An 18,559-nucleotide genomic window follows, 5' to 3' on the forward strand; every position below is an offset into this window, starting at 1 on the left:
TAGTGAGGTCTCAAGCACTGTGATGCAGTGCCTTAGACCGCTGCGCCACTCGGGTCTTACAAAATTTCCAATGGATATTTTCCTATTTGTCACATGAAACCACTCGCATGTGCGGTGTGCTTTTGATAACGGTGTTTTTCCGCCAATTGCATTATGGAACGAACGTTCTGCATAGCCTACTGCCTTGTGCACATTGCGGTACTTATAATGTAAAGAAATAATAGTTTATCAACATTTTCAGCAAACCGTTCTGATCTGTTGCATCAGACTCATAGCTTTTAAAAAAAAATGTATGTGGACTAGGCTTACTACTTGTATGAATTTGGGATCTACGTACCACAACTTCCCCAGAGTTTGTTTGGAATAGGCTATTTCTTTCTCAACTTCCTGACTAATAGAATAGGTAAACTTTTCTGCTATGGGGGATAGTAGATTGACAGACTAGTGATTTTGCTGTTCATTACTAGTCATGTTGGCTGAGGAAAAGTACATGTGGACAGTTATTCTAACTTCTTCAAAGTGGGCATCAGAATTCGGTAAGAAGGACCGTATATCCTTGTACCATCGACTTGCACGTTCTTTGAATATGAATTAGCATAATCTAAATGTGATTTCTGTCATTCTGAGCTCGGTGGGTGGACACCCAGATCAGGTTACTTACCCAATGCATATGGGTCCGGTAAATTTCTCAAATGTCCGGTAAATTAAAATGATGCGGGTCAAATGTCCGGCGCCACATTTTCCTAATGGAAACCCTGGTGTGTGTGTGTGTGTGCACTGTATGTGTAGGGAATGCAGGGTGAGTGAAAGGCCCTATAACCTTCCATCCGCATCTGGGGAGACAGACAGCAGGTCCTGTGTCACGGCAAATGGGGTCAGGGGAGGAGGGGGCACGGGGTGACATGTCACCAAATCATCATGTAATTCCAACCAATGTCTCACAGAACACACTCAAACAGAGGGAATGAGTGAGTGAGTGAGTGAGTGAGTGAGTGAGTGAGTGAGTGAGTGAGTGAGTGAGTGAGTGAAAGAGAGAATTAATAAAGAGGGTGGAAAAGAATGAAAAGGAAGAATTTCACTATATCCCCATCATATTACAAACTCCTAATATCACAACAGAAACACAAAAATAAAAACTGTTGAAATATGATTCAGTGCGATGTCACAGTGGCTACTTCTCCAGTAGGAGTGGGAGAGAGGGTCAGAATCGAAACAATCACATGTGAGCCTGGGCAGATCTGTCATGGCATCAGTTGTGGAAAGAGAATCACGTGTGTTCAACGTTCCACAACTCACGTGTGTTCAACTCCACTTCACCACACACACACACACACACACACACACACACACACAAAGATGGCTAATGACCCATGAGGAACATCCGAACTGCTGACATGGTGTGTGTGTGACATAATGGTGTGTGTGTGACATAATTACCTCTGACTGGGATGAATATGGTATGTGTGTGTTTGTTCAAGAGCTTGTTTGTTTGTGACATGTTTATCTCTGACAGAGTAAGGAACTTCATGGTGTGTTGTGTATGTCCCTTTAGCTAGGTAAACATGTGATGTGTGTGTGTGTGTGTGTGTGTGTGTGTGTGTGTGTGTGTGTGGCCTGCCTCCAGCTGGGTAAATATCTTCTTGATGTGTTGGTAGCAGCCCTCAGCAAAGTAGATGTCTTCTTCGTAGGAGCAACCGTGGAACACAGGCTGAGGGGCGTTGGAGAAGTACTTGTGGAAGGGGAAGTGTGTGGACACGGCCTCTGCCTCCACCCTGCTTAGACCTGACCTTGGACATGTACTCTTCCCAGTGAGACATCACCTGCAGCGGGGGGAGAGAGAGGACAGCAGCAGACAGCCCCCCTGGATGTTACAGGTCTGGCTCTTTTTGGTATGCCGCACACATGCATTCTCACTCAAAGACAAACACATTTACATCACATACAAAAGTAGGACTGGATGATATATTTAGCTAATTTGAATTTATGTTTTAGCTCGATATTTCAAATGCATAAAACAGTTATATAAGGCATTGAACTTGATTTAAACATCTGAACAAAGTTGACAGGCTAGCATGCTGTTCAAACAGTTTGAGACAGACAGACGGGTGTGTTCATAACAAATCAACTGTTCTACCTTGCAAGCTAGCAAATAGATCCAAGTTGGCTAAACATAAATATTAAGATATTTTATTTATTTAAACTAGGCAAGTCAGTTAAGAACACATTTTTATTTACAATGACAGCCTACCCAGGCCAAACCCTAACGACGCAGGGCCAATTGTGCACCGCCCTATGGGACTCCTAATTACAGCCAGTTGTGATGCAGCCTGGAATCGAACCAGGGTCTGTAGTGATGCCTCTAGCACTGAGATGCAGTGCCTTAGACCGCTGCACCACGCGGGAGCCCACTCGAGTAGCTGGCTACTCACTAGTACTTGTGCTTGAGAGATTGTTTGAGACCTGTGTTAATGTTCTATAATGCCTGCTACAAGAAGTTAGTCATTATTAGTGCATGTGCATTATGCATGGTTATGGTTAAATTTGTAACAAAAAGGGCATTTTCATAGACAGACGTGAAATCCAGATCAGTGATTACTGCAAAAAAAAGCAGGTTAAACTATTTTGGTTGTGGAAGACATATTTAGCTTAGGTATAATTCACAAGCCCTGAAATCATAAGATTATAACTGACTGTTTGAAATGCAGTGTATTTTACCTTTAGTATAAATTCAACATGAAAAGTGTTGATATTTTGGTTCAGTACACACGCACACACACACACACACACACACACACACACACACTTGAAATCGGAAGTTTACATACACTTAGGTTGGAGTCATTAAAACTCGTTTTTCAACCACTCCACAAGTTTCTTGTTAACAAACTATAGTTTTGGCAAGTATAAATAGTACGCAAGTATAAACACCATGGGACCACGTAACCGTCATACCGCTCAGGAAGGAGACGCATTCTGTCTCCTAGAGATGAACGTACTTATGTGCGAAAAGTGCAAATCAATCCCAGAACAACAGCAAAGGACCTTGTGAAGATGCTGGAGGAAACAGGATCAAAAGTATCTATTTCCACAGTAAAATTATTCCTATATCGACATAACCTGAAAGGCCGCTCAGCAAGGAAGAAGCCACTGCTCCAAAACCGCCATAAAAAAGCCAGACTACGGTTTGCAACTGCACATGGGGACAAAAATTGTACTTTTTGGAGAAATGTCCTCTGGTCTGATGAAACTGTTTGGCCATAATGACCATCGTTATGTTTGGAGGAAAAAGGGGGAGGCTTGCAAGCCCAAGAACACCATCCCAACCGTGAAGCACGGGGGTAGCAGCATCATGTTGTGGGGTTGCTTTGCTGCAGGAGGTACTGGTGCACTTCACAAAATAGATGGCATCATGAGGAAGAGAAATTATGTGGATATATTGAAGCAACATCTCAAGACATCAGTCAGGAAGTTAAAGCTTGGTCGCAAATGGGTCTTCCAAATGGACAATGACCCTGAGTATACTTCCAAAGTTGTGGCAAAATGGCTTAAGGACAACAAAGTCAAGGTATTGGAGTGGCCATCACAAAGCCCTGACCTCAATCCTATAGAAAATTTGTGGGCAGAACTGAAAAAGCATGCGCGAGCAAGGAGGCCTACAAACCTGACTCAGTTACACTAGCTCTGTCAGGAGGAATGGGCCAAAATTCACCCAACTTATTGTGGGAAGCTTGTGGAAGGCTACCCGAAACGTTTGACCCAAGTTAAAGAATTGAATGGCAGTGCTACCAAATACTAATTGAGTGTATGTAAACTTCTGACCCACTGGGAATGTGATGAAAGAAATAAAAGCTGAAATAAATCATTCTCTCTACTATTATTCTGACATTTCACATTCTTAAAATAAAGTGGTGATCCTAACTGACCTAAGACAGGGAATTTTTACTAGGATTAAATTTCAGGAATTGTGAAAAACTGAGTTTAAATGTATTTGGCTAAGGTGTATGTAAACTTCTGACTTCAACCGTACACACACACACACACACATATATATATATATATATATGAATATTATATATATATATATATATATATATATATATATATATATATATAAATATATACACAGTGCCTTGCGAAAGTATTCGGCCCCCTTGAACTTTTTGACCTTTTGCCACATTTCAGGCTTCAAACATAAAGATATAAAACTGTAATTTTTTGTGAAGAATCAACAACAAGTGGGACACAATTATGAAGTGGAACGAAATTTATTGGATATTTCAAACTTTTTTAACAAATAAAAAAACGAAAAATTGTCCGTGCAAAATTATTCAGCCCCTTTCCTTTCAGTGCAGCAAACTCTCTCCAGAAGTTCAGTGAGGATCTCTGAATGATCCAATGTTGACCTAAATGACTAATGATGATAAATAGAATCCACCTGTGTGTAATCAAGTCTCCGTATAAATGCACCTGCTCTGTGATAGTCTCAGAGGTCCGTTTAAAGCGCAGAGAGCATCATGAAGAACAAGGAACACACCAGGCAGGTCCGAGATACTGTTGTGGAGAAGTTTAAAGCCGGATTTGGATACAAAAAGATTTCCCAAGCTTTAAAAATCCCAAGGAGCACTGTGCAAGCGATAATATTGAAATGGAAGGAGTATCAGACCACTGCAAATCTACGAAGACCTGGCCATCCCTCTAAACTTTCAGCTCATACAAGGAGAAGACTGATCAGAGATGCAGCCAAGAGGCCCATGATCACTCTGGATGAACTGCAGAGATCTACAGTTGAGGTGGGAGACTCTGTCCATAGGACAACAATCAGTCGTATACTGCACAAATCTGGCCTTTATGGAAGAGTGACAAGAAGAAAGCCATTTCTCAAAGATATCCATAAAAAGTGTTGTTTAAAGTTTGCCACTAGCCACCTGGGAGACACACCAAATATGTGGAAAAAGGTGCTATGGTCAGATGAAACCAAAATCGAACTTTTTGGCAACAATGCAAAACGTTATGTTTGGCGTAAAAGCAACACAGCTCATCACCCTGAACACACCATCCCCACTGTCAAACATGGTGGTGGCAGCGTCATGGTTTGGGCCTGCTTTTCTTCAGCAGGGGCAGGGAAGATGGTTAAAATTGATGGGAAGATGGATGGAGCCAAATACAGGACCATTCTGGAAGAAAACCTGATGGAGTCTGCAAAAGACCTGAGACTGGGACGGAGATTTGTCTTCCAACAAGACAATGATCCAAAACATAAAGCAAAATCTACAATGGAATGGTTCACAAATAAACATATCCAGGTGTTAGAATGGCCAAGTCAAAGTCCAGACCTGAATCCAATCGAGAATCTGTGGAAAGAACTAAAAACTGCTGTTCACAAACGCTCTCCATCCAACCTCACTGGGCTCGAGCTGTTTTGCAAGGAGGAATGGGCAAAAATGTCAGTCTCTCGATGTGCAAAACTGATAGAGACATACCCCAAGTGACTTACAGCTGTAATCGCAGCAAAAGGTGGCGCTACAAAGTATTAACTTAAGGGGGCTGAATAATTTTGCACGCCCAATTTTTCAGTTTTATATCTCTATGTTTGAAGCCTGAAATGTGGCAAAAGGTCGAAAAGTTCAAGGGGGCCGAATACTTTTGCAAGGCACTGTATATAGATATATATACACACACATACATATATACACATACATATATATATACATACATATATATATATATGTGTATCTGTATGTATGTATATATGTGTGTATATATATATATATACACACATACTGAGCACATTAAACATTAGGATCACCTTCCTAATATTGAGTTGCACCCCTCCTCCTTTTGCCCTCAGAACAGCCTCAATTCGTCAGGACATGGACTCTACAAGGTGTCGAAAGCGTTCCACAGGGATGCTGGCCCATATTGACTCCAATGCTTCCCACAGTTGTGTCAAGTTGCCTGGATGTCCTTTGGGTTGTGGACCATTCTTGATACACACGGGAAACTGTTGAGCATGGAAAAACCCAGCAGCGGTGCAATTCTTGACACCTACTACCATACCCCGTTCAAAGGCACTTAAATCATGTCTTGCTCATTCACCCTGAGAATGGCATACTCATACAATCCATGTCTCAAGGCTTAAAAATCCTTATTTAAATCCACTTCAATCAATGTAGATGAAGGGGAGGAGACAGGTTAACAAGTGACACAATAAGGGATCATAGCTTTCACCTGGATTCACCTTGTCAGTCTGTCATGGAAAGAGCAGGTTTCCTTAATGTTTTGTACACTTGATGTGTAGATAGATGTCCTAGCCTACCTCTTTCAGGTAATACATTCAATGCAGTATTAGTCTTATATTTAGCTAATGAATGATGGGTTATGCATAAGCCTCTAACTTATAGCCTCTGTCTCTTGCGCAATACGCACTTGCGCTCCGCTGGCCTCTCTCCTTAAATAACTTTCCTTAGCTCTTGTAGTCCCATGAAAAGAAATACTAGAATAGCATGCTCTACATTATTGTTGTTTCTTATACTAATAGACCATTCGAAGAGGGATGCAAGCTCTTGTTTGCAGCATGTTAAATGCAGCATGTTAAATGCAGCATGTTAAATGCAGCATGTTAAATGCAGCATGTTAAATGCAGCATGTTAAATGCAGCATGTTAAATGCAGCATGTTAAATGCAGCATGTTAAATGCAGCATGTTAAATGCAGCATGTTAAATGCAGCATGTTAAATGCAGCATGTTAAATGCAGCATGTTAAATGCAGCATGTTAAATGCAGCATGTTAAATGCAGCATGTTAAATGCAGCATGTTAAATGCAGCAGCCAAATGAACTCACAGGGAGTTTGAAAGAGAACTCGATGGCGGTAGGCTATAGCAGTTATTTGTTCAGACCCATAACCATTCAATCTCTGTGAAGAAAAATGACAGCTGTCTGCATCTTATTCTAGTCTTATATTATTCAAGCATGTCATTACAATGATGAACATGAGGACAACTAAACTTATTTCATTTAAACTCAAATTCGGAAGTCTATAAATGTAACTTTGTAGGCCGCATGTCCTGCACTAGCATCACGTTCTTTCCCAGCTTCATGGTTTGAATGAGGGGTGTAATTCCAGTCCATATAATACAGTATAATACAATAAAGGACAGTAATACAGTCAGTTCAAAAAGATTAGCCTACTGGAGCAAGTTTAATTTATTTACCCAGGAGAGCATAGCTACATCTATGGGCTTTTATGTTTTCTGTCGTGTGTAATGTGCGGTAGACTATATACAGTGAGAGAAAAATGTATTTGATCCCCTGCTGATTTTGTACGTTTGCCCACTGACAAAGAAATTATCAGTCTATAATTTGAATGGTAGGTTTATTTGAACAGTGAGAGACAGAATAACAACAAAAAAATCCAGAAAAACGAATGTCAAAAATATTATACAATTATTTGCATTTTAATGAGGGAAATAAGTATTTGACCCCTCTGCAAAACATGACTTAGTACTTGGTGGCAAAACCCTTGTTGGCAATCACAGAGGTCAGACATTTCTTGTAGTTGGCCACCAGGTTTGCACACATCTCAGGAGGGATTTTGTCCCACTCCTCTTTGCAGATCTTCTCCAAGTCATTAAGGTTTCGAGGCTGACGTTTGGCAACTCGAACCTTCAGCTCCCTCCACAGATTTTCTATGGGATTAATGTCTGGAGACTGGCTAGGCCACTCCAGGACCTTAATGTGCTTCTTCTTGAGCCACTCCTTTGTTGCCTTGGCCGTGTGTTTTGGGTCATTGTCATGCTGGAATACCCATCCACGACCCATTTTCAATGCCCTGGCTGAGGGAAGGAGGTTCTCACCCAAGATTTGACGGTATATGGCCCCGTCCATCGTCCCTTTGATGCGGTGAAGTTGTCCTGTCCCCTTAGCAGAAAAACACCCCCAAAGCATAATGTTTCCACCTCCATGTTTGACGTTGGGGATGGTGCTCTTGGGGTCATAGGCAGCATTCCTCCTCCTTGACAAGATCCTCCCGTGTAGTTCTGGGCTGATTCCTCACCGTTCTCATGATCATTGCAACTCCACGAGGTGAGATCCTGCATGGAGCCCCAGGCTGAGGGAGATTGACAGTTCTTTTGTGTTTCTTCCATTTGCGAATAATCGCACCAACTGTTGTCACCTTCTCACCAAGCTGCTTGGCAATGGTCTTGTAGCCCATTCCAGCCTTGTGTAGGCCTACAATCTTGTCCCTGACATCCTTGGAGAGCTCTTTGGTCTTGGCCATGGTGGACAGTTTGGAATCTGATTGATTGATTGCTTCTATACAGGTAACAAACTGAGATTAGGAGCACTCCCTTTAAGAGTGTGCTCCTAATCTCAGCTCGTTACCTGTATAAAAGACACCTGGGAGCCAGAAATCTTACTGATTGAGAGGGGGTCAAATACTTATTTCCCTCATTAAAATGCAAATAAATTTATAACATGTGTTTTTCTGGATTTTTTTGTTGTTATTCTGTCTCTCACTGTTCAAATAAACCTACCATTAAAATTATAGACTGATCATTTCTTTGTCAGTGGGCAAATGTACAAAATCAGCAGGGGATCAAATACTTTTTTCCCTCACTGTATGATAGGCTATGTATTGGATAACGCGCAATCATTTGGGCTTTTTTGGGCTTGGGCTCATTAAAGGTCTTTAATGTAGGGCTCATAAAATGTCTTTAATGTATAGGTCATCAGGCTCAGGTAGCATCAGGCTATTTATATATGTTTTAAACTGAACATTAATCAAATACAATTTTCAACCCTACTCTCCCCTCTACACCCCACTGCCAGCCTCCCTCTTCTGTCACCCCTCTACACCCTACTGCCAGTCTCCCTGCTGTGTCATCCAGTCTCCTCTTACTGACAGGATGCCGCCTCAGTGAGATATCCACTCCACTCTTCTTGATTTTAGATCTGGGCTATTTTATGAGCTCTCTCAGGTCCTCTTAAGTTGACAGTTGCCTTGGGTTGTCTCCTCTTTGTTAAAAAGGCTCTGTTGTCTATTCTGGGCCTTTCTGCTGATGCGTGCTGCCACAATCGGGAGCATCCTGTCGGGCTGTATCACCGCCTGGTACGGCAACTGCTCCGCCCACAACTGTAAGGCTCTCCAGAGGGTAGTGAGGTCTGCACAACGCATCACCGGGGGCAAACTACCTGCCCTCCAGGACACCTACATCACCCGATGTCACAGGAAGGCCAAAAGGATCATCAAGGACATTAACCACCCGAGCCACTGCCTGTTCACCCCGCTATCATCCAGAAGGCGAGGTCAGTACAGGTGCATCAAAGCTGGGACCGAGAGACTGAAAAACAGCTTCTATCTCAAGGCCATCAGACTGTTAAACAGCCATCACTAACATTGAGCTGCTGCTGCCAACATACTGACTCAAATCTCTAGCCACTTTAATAATAAAAAATTGGATATAATAAATGTATCACTACTCACTTTAAACTATGCCACTTTATATAATGTTTCCATACCCTACATTACTCATCTCATATGTCTATACTGTACTCTATACCATCTACTGCATCTTGCCTATGCCGTTCGGCCATCGCTCATCCATATATATTTTTATGAACATATTCTTATTCATTCCTTTACACTTGTGTGTAAAAGGTAGTTGTTGTGAACTAGAAGCACAAGCATTTCACTACACCAGCATTAACATCTGCTAACCATGTGTATGTGACCAATAACATTTGATTTGATCCAGAACTGTCTGCTGTGGCATTTTTCCTGGAGCCAGTTTTTGGTAATTGGGTGACAGAAATAAATGGAGGATATTGTATAATATTTTGGTATTTGCCGTCGAGGCGGATTTGAAGCAGAAGGAAGATACTGACACTTATTGCACTGGGATGAGATCGGAAGCATCTCATCCCCTTTCATTTTTATTTTAGTGACACATTTTATTACCAATTTTTGCAGGTCGGGATATCAGAAATGACTGATTCATCTGGAAAATGCCTTACCTTTAGTCTAATGTCACACACATTCACATCTATTATCCCCAAACACACCCCCCTCCTGTACTGACCTAGTAGAGGTAGAAGTGTCCGTCGGTCTCACAGGTGTAGGTCCAGACTCTCTTGCACACTGCCCATCTCACTGAGCAGCTCCAGTCTCCTGGCCAGTACGTAGTTCACACGCCCATACCTGAACACAACATATACCACATCCATCCCATAGCTTACCTTGAGAAACCAAACCGTATCAGTTCCATTTCAGTCAGTTGAATTGGACCATTGAAGAGCGGTTATATTCCTGGAACTCATTCCAACAACCAACCATTCTCTCATCGTACCTGGAGGCCTGGTACAGTATCAAACTAGTAACAACCACCCTATACAAACACTGTTATGCGATATTCCTACGATGATAATAGCCTCAACGATTCCCTAAAGATTGCCTGCCTGTCCATAGCCAGATAAGATCAGTGTCGTGATCTGAGGGTCATATCACGTCATTCTGAGGGGAAATGTTAATGTTGTGAGGAGAACTGAAGCCCAAACCTGTGACATCACAGCCTAGGGAAAATAGTTTCAAACCATTCATGCACAAATCAGTATCAACTGCAAGCAACAAGCCAGTAGGCTTGAAGTGGATAATCAAATCTAAAGTTTAAGAACCCAAACTCAAAGCTGGCTATTAATAGTTTTGGTTGCTGAGACGATGGAAGCTAATAGCCAGAAGGACCAAATTGCAGTCTTCGCTAATACATGTAATAACATTGACAAGGTATAACAGGAATTGGAGCTGCATTGATCATTATAAAGTTGTCAGTTTCAATGGCTTAAAACATTCACATACAAAAAAAGATTTAATTTCCATATTTTTAAACGACACATAAGTTACCTACACTTGTTACAACGATTGATATTGAATAAATACAAAGCTCACAAATGACATTGTCAAACAAAGAGTGTAAAATAAATACAATAGTTTGCTTTTCAACAAACTGAAAAAGACAAAAACACAGAAAACCGAGCCATCTTTTGTCTAGTCAGGCGTCCCGGTGTGCCGCCACAACAAACCAGAAAGACGATTTGTGGGTGGCAGTGGCACCTAGACATGCTATCTTCGATGTCACCCAGACACTGCTGTGCTGTGTGCGCGTGTCAGAGTGAAACTTTAACTCTTAAATAGATCTCTTGCTAAGCCTCACAGCAGATGATTCATAAACAGAACTACACCTGCTGATGACGATCAAATTAAAAAGTGGTGAACTTGTTTCCCTCGTCACAAAAGCAGCCCTCTGCTCTCCCGTCCCAGGAGACTGCCAAAGAGAGAGAAACAGAGACAGAACTGACCCATTTAGTCATGAAGTGCTTTCAACTTCCACAAAAGCGCTCTATATACCTCTGTCCTTCATATACACAGTATTTCAATATCTAATTAAGGGGGGGGAGATTTATCAATTTTTTTATTTATTTATTAAAAGGCAATGCAATGTATATTAATGTAACTGTAAACTACCCTTGGTTGACCATTGAGAAAATATAATATTTTTTCATCCCATTGCCTATACAGTACAGTGTTAATTAGTTTCCCCAGGTTTCTCCTTCCTCGTCATTGGACCGGAAGGAAGGAAGAAAGGGATGAATGTTGTTTCAGTCAGCGTGCATGTTGTAAACAGCCTCTCATCCTGGTACTGTAGCTAGCTTTAGCTGATCTGCAGAATGCAATGCTGCTATTCCAGAGCTGTCACATCCACTCCTCATACTTCAAACTCACGCCATTCTCACTGGCTCTGCTCTACGCAACAAGGGCCTGTGTTCAGCTGGCACGAAACAGGAGAAAACTGGTCTGTTTTTAAACAGAAGAGTACCATATCTGAATTCTTCAGTGAGCTAAGGGTAGGTAGGGCCAGAATCGAGGTTTTTACAGCAATATCTGCCATTTAATCAACACAACTAAATCTACCCATGACCTGTATATTTTATATCACTAGGCCTATTTGTTGTGGTTTCCATTGACATTCTTTGAGCTAAGATGGTTTCCAGTGGCTAAAGAATACGTATCTGCAGACTCCTGCTCTGACGTATGGCCTGAGGCTATTCATCCTCATGGATGCTTATACTGATATAATCTCTCATGGACAAACTTCATAAATGGTACCATAGATGCGGGATGCGGGAGATAACGAGCAGCATTAGCTCCGGTTCTTGGGTTTTTCCATCACTGGTTATATGCACAAATCATGATTTTGCACGTATCTTTCGAATTGCGGATGGGGAGGGGAAATTCGGCCCATAGACTTACCCGTAACTTGCAAAGAGAAAGTGTGGAGTTCTTCGTTCCGGTTCCGATCCTCGTTCTCTCTCTTCTCTTAACACTTATGGACCAAGAACTTAATCAAGCATCTGACCACTTACGCAAGCCTTTAGTTCTGTGTTAACTGAGATTTGTACTTATATAGCCTGGGTCTCAAAGCCATAGTTAGTTATTCTGACAGCAAGATCAGAGCTAGTGAAAACGTCCGCTGCATGAGCACTGAATAAATATTAAATGAAGTTGGAACTATTTTAGACCAAGAGCTCTATTTTGGTCTTTAACACAGACTGACAATAATAAATAACACATTTGAGGTGGTTCATGAAGTAATGAAAAAAATAGCACAAGTTATATTATATAACTCTACATACTTTGAACATATCATTCCAAAATAACAGCCTCCACTCCTCTGGAAAGGCTTACCCCTAGATGTTGGAACTTTGCTGCGGGGACTTGCCTCCATTCAGCACCATTAGTGAGGTCGGGCAAAGATGTTGTGTGATTAGGCCTGGCTTGCAGTCGGCATTCCAATTCACTGGAACTAAGGGGCCTAGCCAGGACCTTGAAAAACAGCACCAGACCATTATTACTCATCCACCAAACTTTACAGTTGGCACTATGCATTGGGGCAGGTAGTGTTCTCCTGGCATCCGCCAAACACAGATTCGTCCATCGGACTGCCAGATGGTGAAACATGATTCATCACTCCAGAGAACGCGTTTCCACTAGTTCAGAGTCCAATGGCGGCGAGCTTCATACCACTCCAGCCGACGCTTGGCATTGCGCATGGTGATCTTAGTATTGTGTGCAGCTGCTTGACCATGGAAACCCATTTCATGAAGCTCCCAACGAACAGTTCTTGTGCTGACGTTGCTTCCAGAGGCATTTTGGAACTCGGTAGTGAGTGTTGCAACCGAGGACAATATTTACGTGCATCAGCACTCGGCGGTACTATTCTGTGAGCTTGCTAACACTTCACGGTTGAGCCGTTGTTGCTCCTAGACGTTTTCACTTCACAATAACATCACTTACAGTTGACCATGGCAGCTCTAGCAAGGCAGAAATTTGACGCACTGACTTGTTGGAAAGGTGGCATCCTATTACGGTGCCACAATGAAAGTCACTGAGATCTTCAGTAAGGCCATTCTACTGCCAATGTTTGTCTACGGAGTTCTCGATTTATACACCTGTCAGCAACGGAGTGGCTGAAATAGCCGAACCCACTAATTTGAAGGGGTGTCCACATACCTTTGTATATACAGTTCCAGTCAAAAGTTCGGACATACCTGTTTCAGTATGATATATTGGATAAAGTAATAAAGACAGACACCAATGTCTAGTTCAATAGCCTTGTTCATGCATTGTACAAATCCCTACACACGGAGTCCGGGGAACAGTCCGGCTAGTCGATTACCTATCAACTGGACTCCGTAACAATACCTAGTCATTCAAGGGTTTCTCTTTTGTTTTACTATTTTCTACAAGACATCAGAACTATGAAATAACACATATGGAATAATGTAGTAACCAAAAAAGTGTAAGAATATATTTTAGATTTTTCAAAGTAGCCACCCTTTGCACACTCTTGGCATTCTCTCAATCAGCTTCTCCTGGAATGCTTTTCCAACAGCCTTGAAGGAGTTCCCAGATATGCTGAGCACTTGTTGGCTGCCTTTCCTTCACTCTGCGGTCCAACTCATCCCAAACCATCTCAATTGGGTTGAGATTGGGTGATTGTAGAGGCCAGGTCATCTGATAAAGCATACTCCTTCTTGGTCAAATAGCCGTTAAACAGCCTGGAGGTGCGTTGGGTCATTGTCCTGTTGAAAAACAAATGATAGTCCCACTAAGCGCAAACCAGATGGGATGGCGTATCGCTGCAGAATGCTGTGGTAGTCATGCTGGTTAAGTATGACTTGAATTCTAAATAAATCACAGACAGTGTCACCAGCAGTTAAGGCTGTAGAGGTCATTGGGTCTAGGTTAAGGATGTAGAGGTCATTGGGTCTAGTTAAGGCTGTAGAGGTCATTGGGTCTAGTTAAGGATGTAGAGGTCATTGCGTCTAGTTAAGGCTGTAGGGGTCATTGGGTCTTGTCTAGAAAAAACACCACTACACAAGTTGGAAAGACTCAAACAAACTATTTGTATTTCCATTTTCATCAGGGCTTTCCCAGGGCAGAAGGTGCTCACAGACTAGTGGAGGGTAAAACTTGGAATGGAGTTTACTTATTGGTATATTCATTTAGCCACGTCACACCTCAGGTAAGTAACGTAAAAGCCAGTCCACTTTATACACAACAGACCCAAACACAGAATAACACATATAAACAGCTCAAGACGATAGGAGAAGCCTGGGACTGGGAGGCTGCCTTGGCTGCTAACGATTGTCCCGACACATGCCAGTGAATGGTTTGTGTGTGTGTGTAGAGTTGTTTTACGACTGTGCTGATAGCCATGCTGCCATATTTACTCCCCAGCAGTCACCCAATAAATAACAGACAGATCCCTCTGCCAGCTACGAGTCACCAGGCCAGGACTGAGCTTCATCAAAGCAAGGCAGGAGTGTGTGTGTGTGTTAGTGAATGTGTGTTTCTGTAGAGGAGACGCTGTGTGTGTGAGTTTGCAAGGCAGCTGTGTGTGTGTTAGTGAATGTGTGTGTGTGTGTGTGTGTGTGTGTGTGTGTGTGAGTGTGAGAGAGAGAGACTGTGTGTTTGCGAGGCAGCTGTGTGTGTGCGCTCCATCGGCACCATTTCATTTAGTGGAGGGCCTTTCAGGGCAGTAATTCACTAAGAGGGCCTGACTGAGATCTGCAGGAGTGAGGAGGAATGGAATGCTAAATAACTCCACATTACTAGTGTCTGGGGGAAGGTCCTAGCCAGTCCCCTGCGTCAGGAAGAGTGGTTACAAATCCTCAGCTCTTCAAGAAGCCAGGGCCTATAATACACCTGTCATAGGTAGCCAACAACCCACTCTGGGCTATGAGTGATTGAAAAGTACAGTTTAACTAACAAGCCAATGGATAGGAGACTTCACCTGTGGCTCAAACTTTTAATGCTGTCTGTCTATTGCCTTGGTTTACTCAAGTGGCTAGATATGAGTAGTCAAAAAAAATATGTAAATGTTTTACCTAAAATCTTTTTGCCAGAGAAGATGTTTGATCTTGACCACATCTTAAATGATGAAAATCAATATCATCAATGGTTCTATGACCAGTATGAGTTCAGTTTATTGTATTAGTATAAAAATGTAAGTCGCAGACAAGAGGTAAACACAAGACAGTAAATGTTCTTACCATAGTGGGTCCAGGCTGCATCCCAGCATGGATGGCCTCAATCTGAGTTGGTGTAAACTGGATGGTATTTCTGTTCAAACACACAAAGTTTTCACTCATGGTTAGAGGGTTTTAAGGAACATGTTGAAAACTCGAGAACCAAAACAACAGCTGTTTTCAACAATATTTCGATACTTTGACTCCAAGTATCAATTTGTATTTGTTTATATATATATACTGCTCAAAAAAATAAAGGGAACACTTAAACAACACAATGTAACTCCAAGTCAATCACACTTCTGTGAAATCAAACTGTCCACTTAGGAAGCAACAGTGATTGACAATAAATTTCACATGCTGTTGTGCAAATGGAATAGACAACAGGTGGAAATTATAGGCAATTAGCAAGACACCCCCAATAAAGGAGTAATTCTGCAGGTGGGGACCACAGACCACTTCTCAGTTCCTATGCTTCCTGGCTGATGTTTTGGTCACTTTTGAATGCTGGCGGTGCTTTTACTCTAGTGGTAGCATGAGACGGAGTCTACAACCCACACAAGTGGCTCAGGTAGTGCAGCTCATCCAGGATGGCACATCAATGCGAGCTGTGGCAAGAAGGTTTGCTGTGTCTGTCAGCGTACTGTCCAGAGCATGGAGGCGCTACCAGGAGACAGGCCAGTACATCAGGAGATGTGGAGGAGGCCGTAGGAGGGCAACAACCCGCAGCAGGACCGCTACCTCCGCCTTTGTGCAAGGAGGAGCAGGAGAAGCACTGCCAGAGCCCTGCAAAATGACCTCCAGCAGGCCACAAATGTGCATGTGTCTGCTCAAATGGTCAGAAACAGACTCCATGAGGGTGGTATGAGGGCCCGACGTCCACAGGTGGGGGTTGTGCTTACAGCCCAACACCGTGCAGGACGTTTGGCATTTGCCAGAGAACACCAAGATTGGCATATATATATATATATATATATATAAGCCGGCTAACGCTACCTAGCAAAAAAGAATATATATATATATATATATATATATATATATATATATATATTATTTTTGCTAGGTAGCGTTAGTCGGCTGTACCTGCGCCAGAACTACGGTATTTTTCATCATATAGTTTGTTCTCCATCTTGTTTTTAAAATAGTGAGCCAACATGTTTTCAGCACTTTTATGACAGATTTTTGACTGATCAAAACATATTTTCTCATGCTCTCTCGTCTCTGCAGCAGACATATAGTGAGAAATATGTTTGGAACATCAATTTTCAATACAATTGCAGTATCGATTTGCAATACATATAGAATTGTGAAAATACCAATACATATCGGCACCAAAATATTGTGATAATATCGTATCGTGAGGTTCCTAGCAATTCAAAGCTCTGTGGTGATGTGTTCTAAAACCCTCATGAACAATGTTTCAGTCAAGGGACGCAGAGGAGTAGTTGTTCCTAACATAATTTCAATATCAAATGGCAAATGAAGCTAAATTACTATCAGATCAGATGAATGCTAAAAAAAAATGTTTTTAAACATTTAATTTCTGTTCAGTTATGGTTGATATGATTAAGATAAACAACCTAATCTGTTTTGATCTAGTTTGCTACAGGGCTAAAATGTCAGGAAATAACATAACCAAACAGAACCACCAAAACATTACACTGCAATCAGCTCAAATCCCCAGAGCTCATGCTAACATAGCAAATCAAAACACACCAACCTGAATAAATAGGGATCAGTATAAAGCGTCCCTGACAGAAATGTCTACATTTTTGAGCACTGCGTTTAAATGGAGCAGAGGTTGTACACTAACTGGGCCTTTGGAGGAGGCTTAACTAAATGTGGGTGAGACTTGACTGGCTATAGAGGGAGAGAACAAGGTCTTAACCTCTGTGCGGTGCCAAGTTTTCCCAAACACTGCAAGGGCTTCTGACCCCTACTGGTTTACCCTGGAACCTGGACTCTGAACTTTAACCTTTGACCCTCACTGTTTGGCCTGGTTGTAGGGGTAGGGCTCCCGGTTGGGTGTGACATGAGGCTCCACTATAAGCAGTTTGTCTTCCTCCTTTTTCTCCTCGTCTGCCTTCCTCCTCTTGCCTTTGTTGTCCCTGTTCTGCACATGAAACTTGATTCTAGGGTGGGAAAAGAGCAGAAGGTTGAAAGATATGTTGCAGTTGGACCACATCAGAAAGACAACACCCCCAGAAGAATGACCCCAACCGTACTCCATCTGAACCTTGACCTCTGACCTGAAGGCGGGTATCAGCAACTCGGGGTTGTCCTTGGTGACCTTGACGGTGTAACCAGGGAAACAGGACCTCAGGTGGTCTACGGACAGGAACATGTCATTGAAGTCCAGGGAGGATTGGGCATCTTGGAGTAAGGGCCAGAGCCTGGATCACCGTAGCCCAGGATGATGTTATGGAGCCATTCTGCGTCCATACACATTGTTCATCAGGTTCCTAATCATTTCCAGGACAGCCTGGGGGACAAAACAAGGGGTGGAGAAAATGATCAGATATAAAAATGGTTAAACTTAGGGATCTTACAGCTCGAATCCCGTTACCGGGATCGATTTGACAACATCCGGTGAAATTGCAGAGCGCAAAATTCAAATGACAGAAATAGTCATATGAAACATTCATGAAAATACAAGTGTCATACATCAGTTAAAAGCTTAACTTCTTGTTAATCCAGCCGCTGTGTCAGACTTCAAAAAGGCTGTATGGCGAAAGCACACAATGCGATTATCTGATGACAGCGCCCAGCACACAAAAGCATTAAAAACATTTTCCAACCAGGCTGATGCGCCACGAAAGTCAGAAATAGCGATAAAATAAATCACTTACCTTTGAAGATCTTCTTTTGTTGGCACTCCAAAAGGTCCCAGCTACATCACAAATGGTCGTTTTGTTCGATAAAGCTCTTCTTTATATCCCCAAAAACTCAGTTTAGCTGGCGCGCTTCATTCA

The 18,559-nt window shown here is 42.3% G+C and overlaps 1 pseudogene; it reads right to left on the reverse strand.

Moving 5' to 3' along the window:
- Positions 1-18,559, reverse strand: part of LOC106611104 (RNA helicase aquarius-like) — a 59,926-nt pseudogene that overhangs the window by 17,844 nt on the left and 23,523 nt on the right.

Source organism: Salmo salar, chromosome ssa09 (assembly GCF_905237065.1).
Source record: "Salmo salar chromosome ssa09, Ssal_v3.1, whole genome shotgun sequence".
In the NCBI taxonomy this organism is placed as follows: Eukaryota; Metazoa; Chordata; class Actinopteri; order Salmoniformes; family Salmonidae; genus Salmo; species Salmo salar.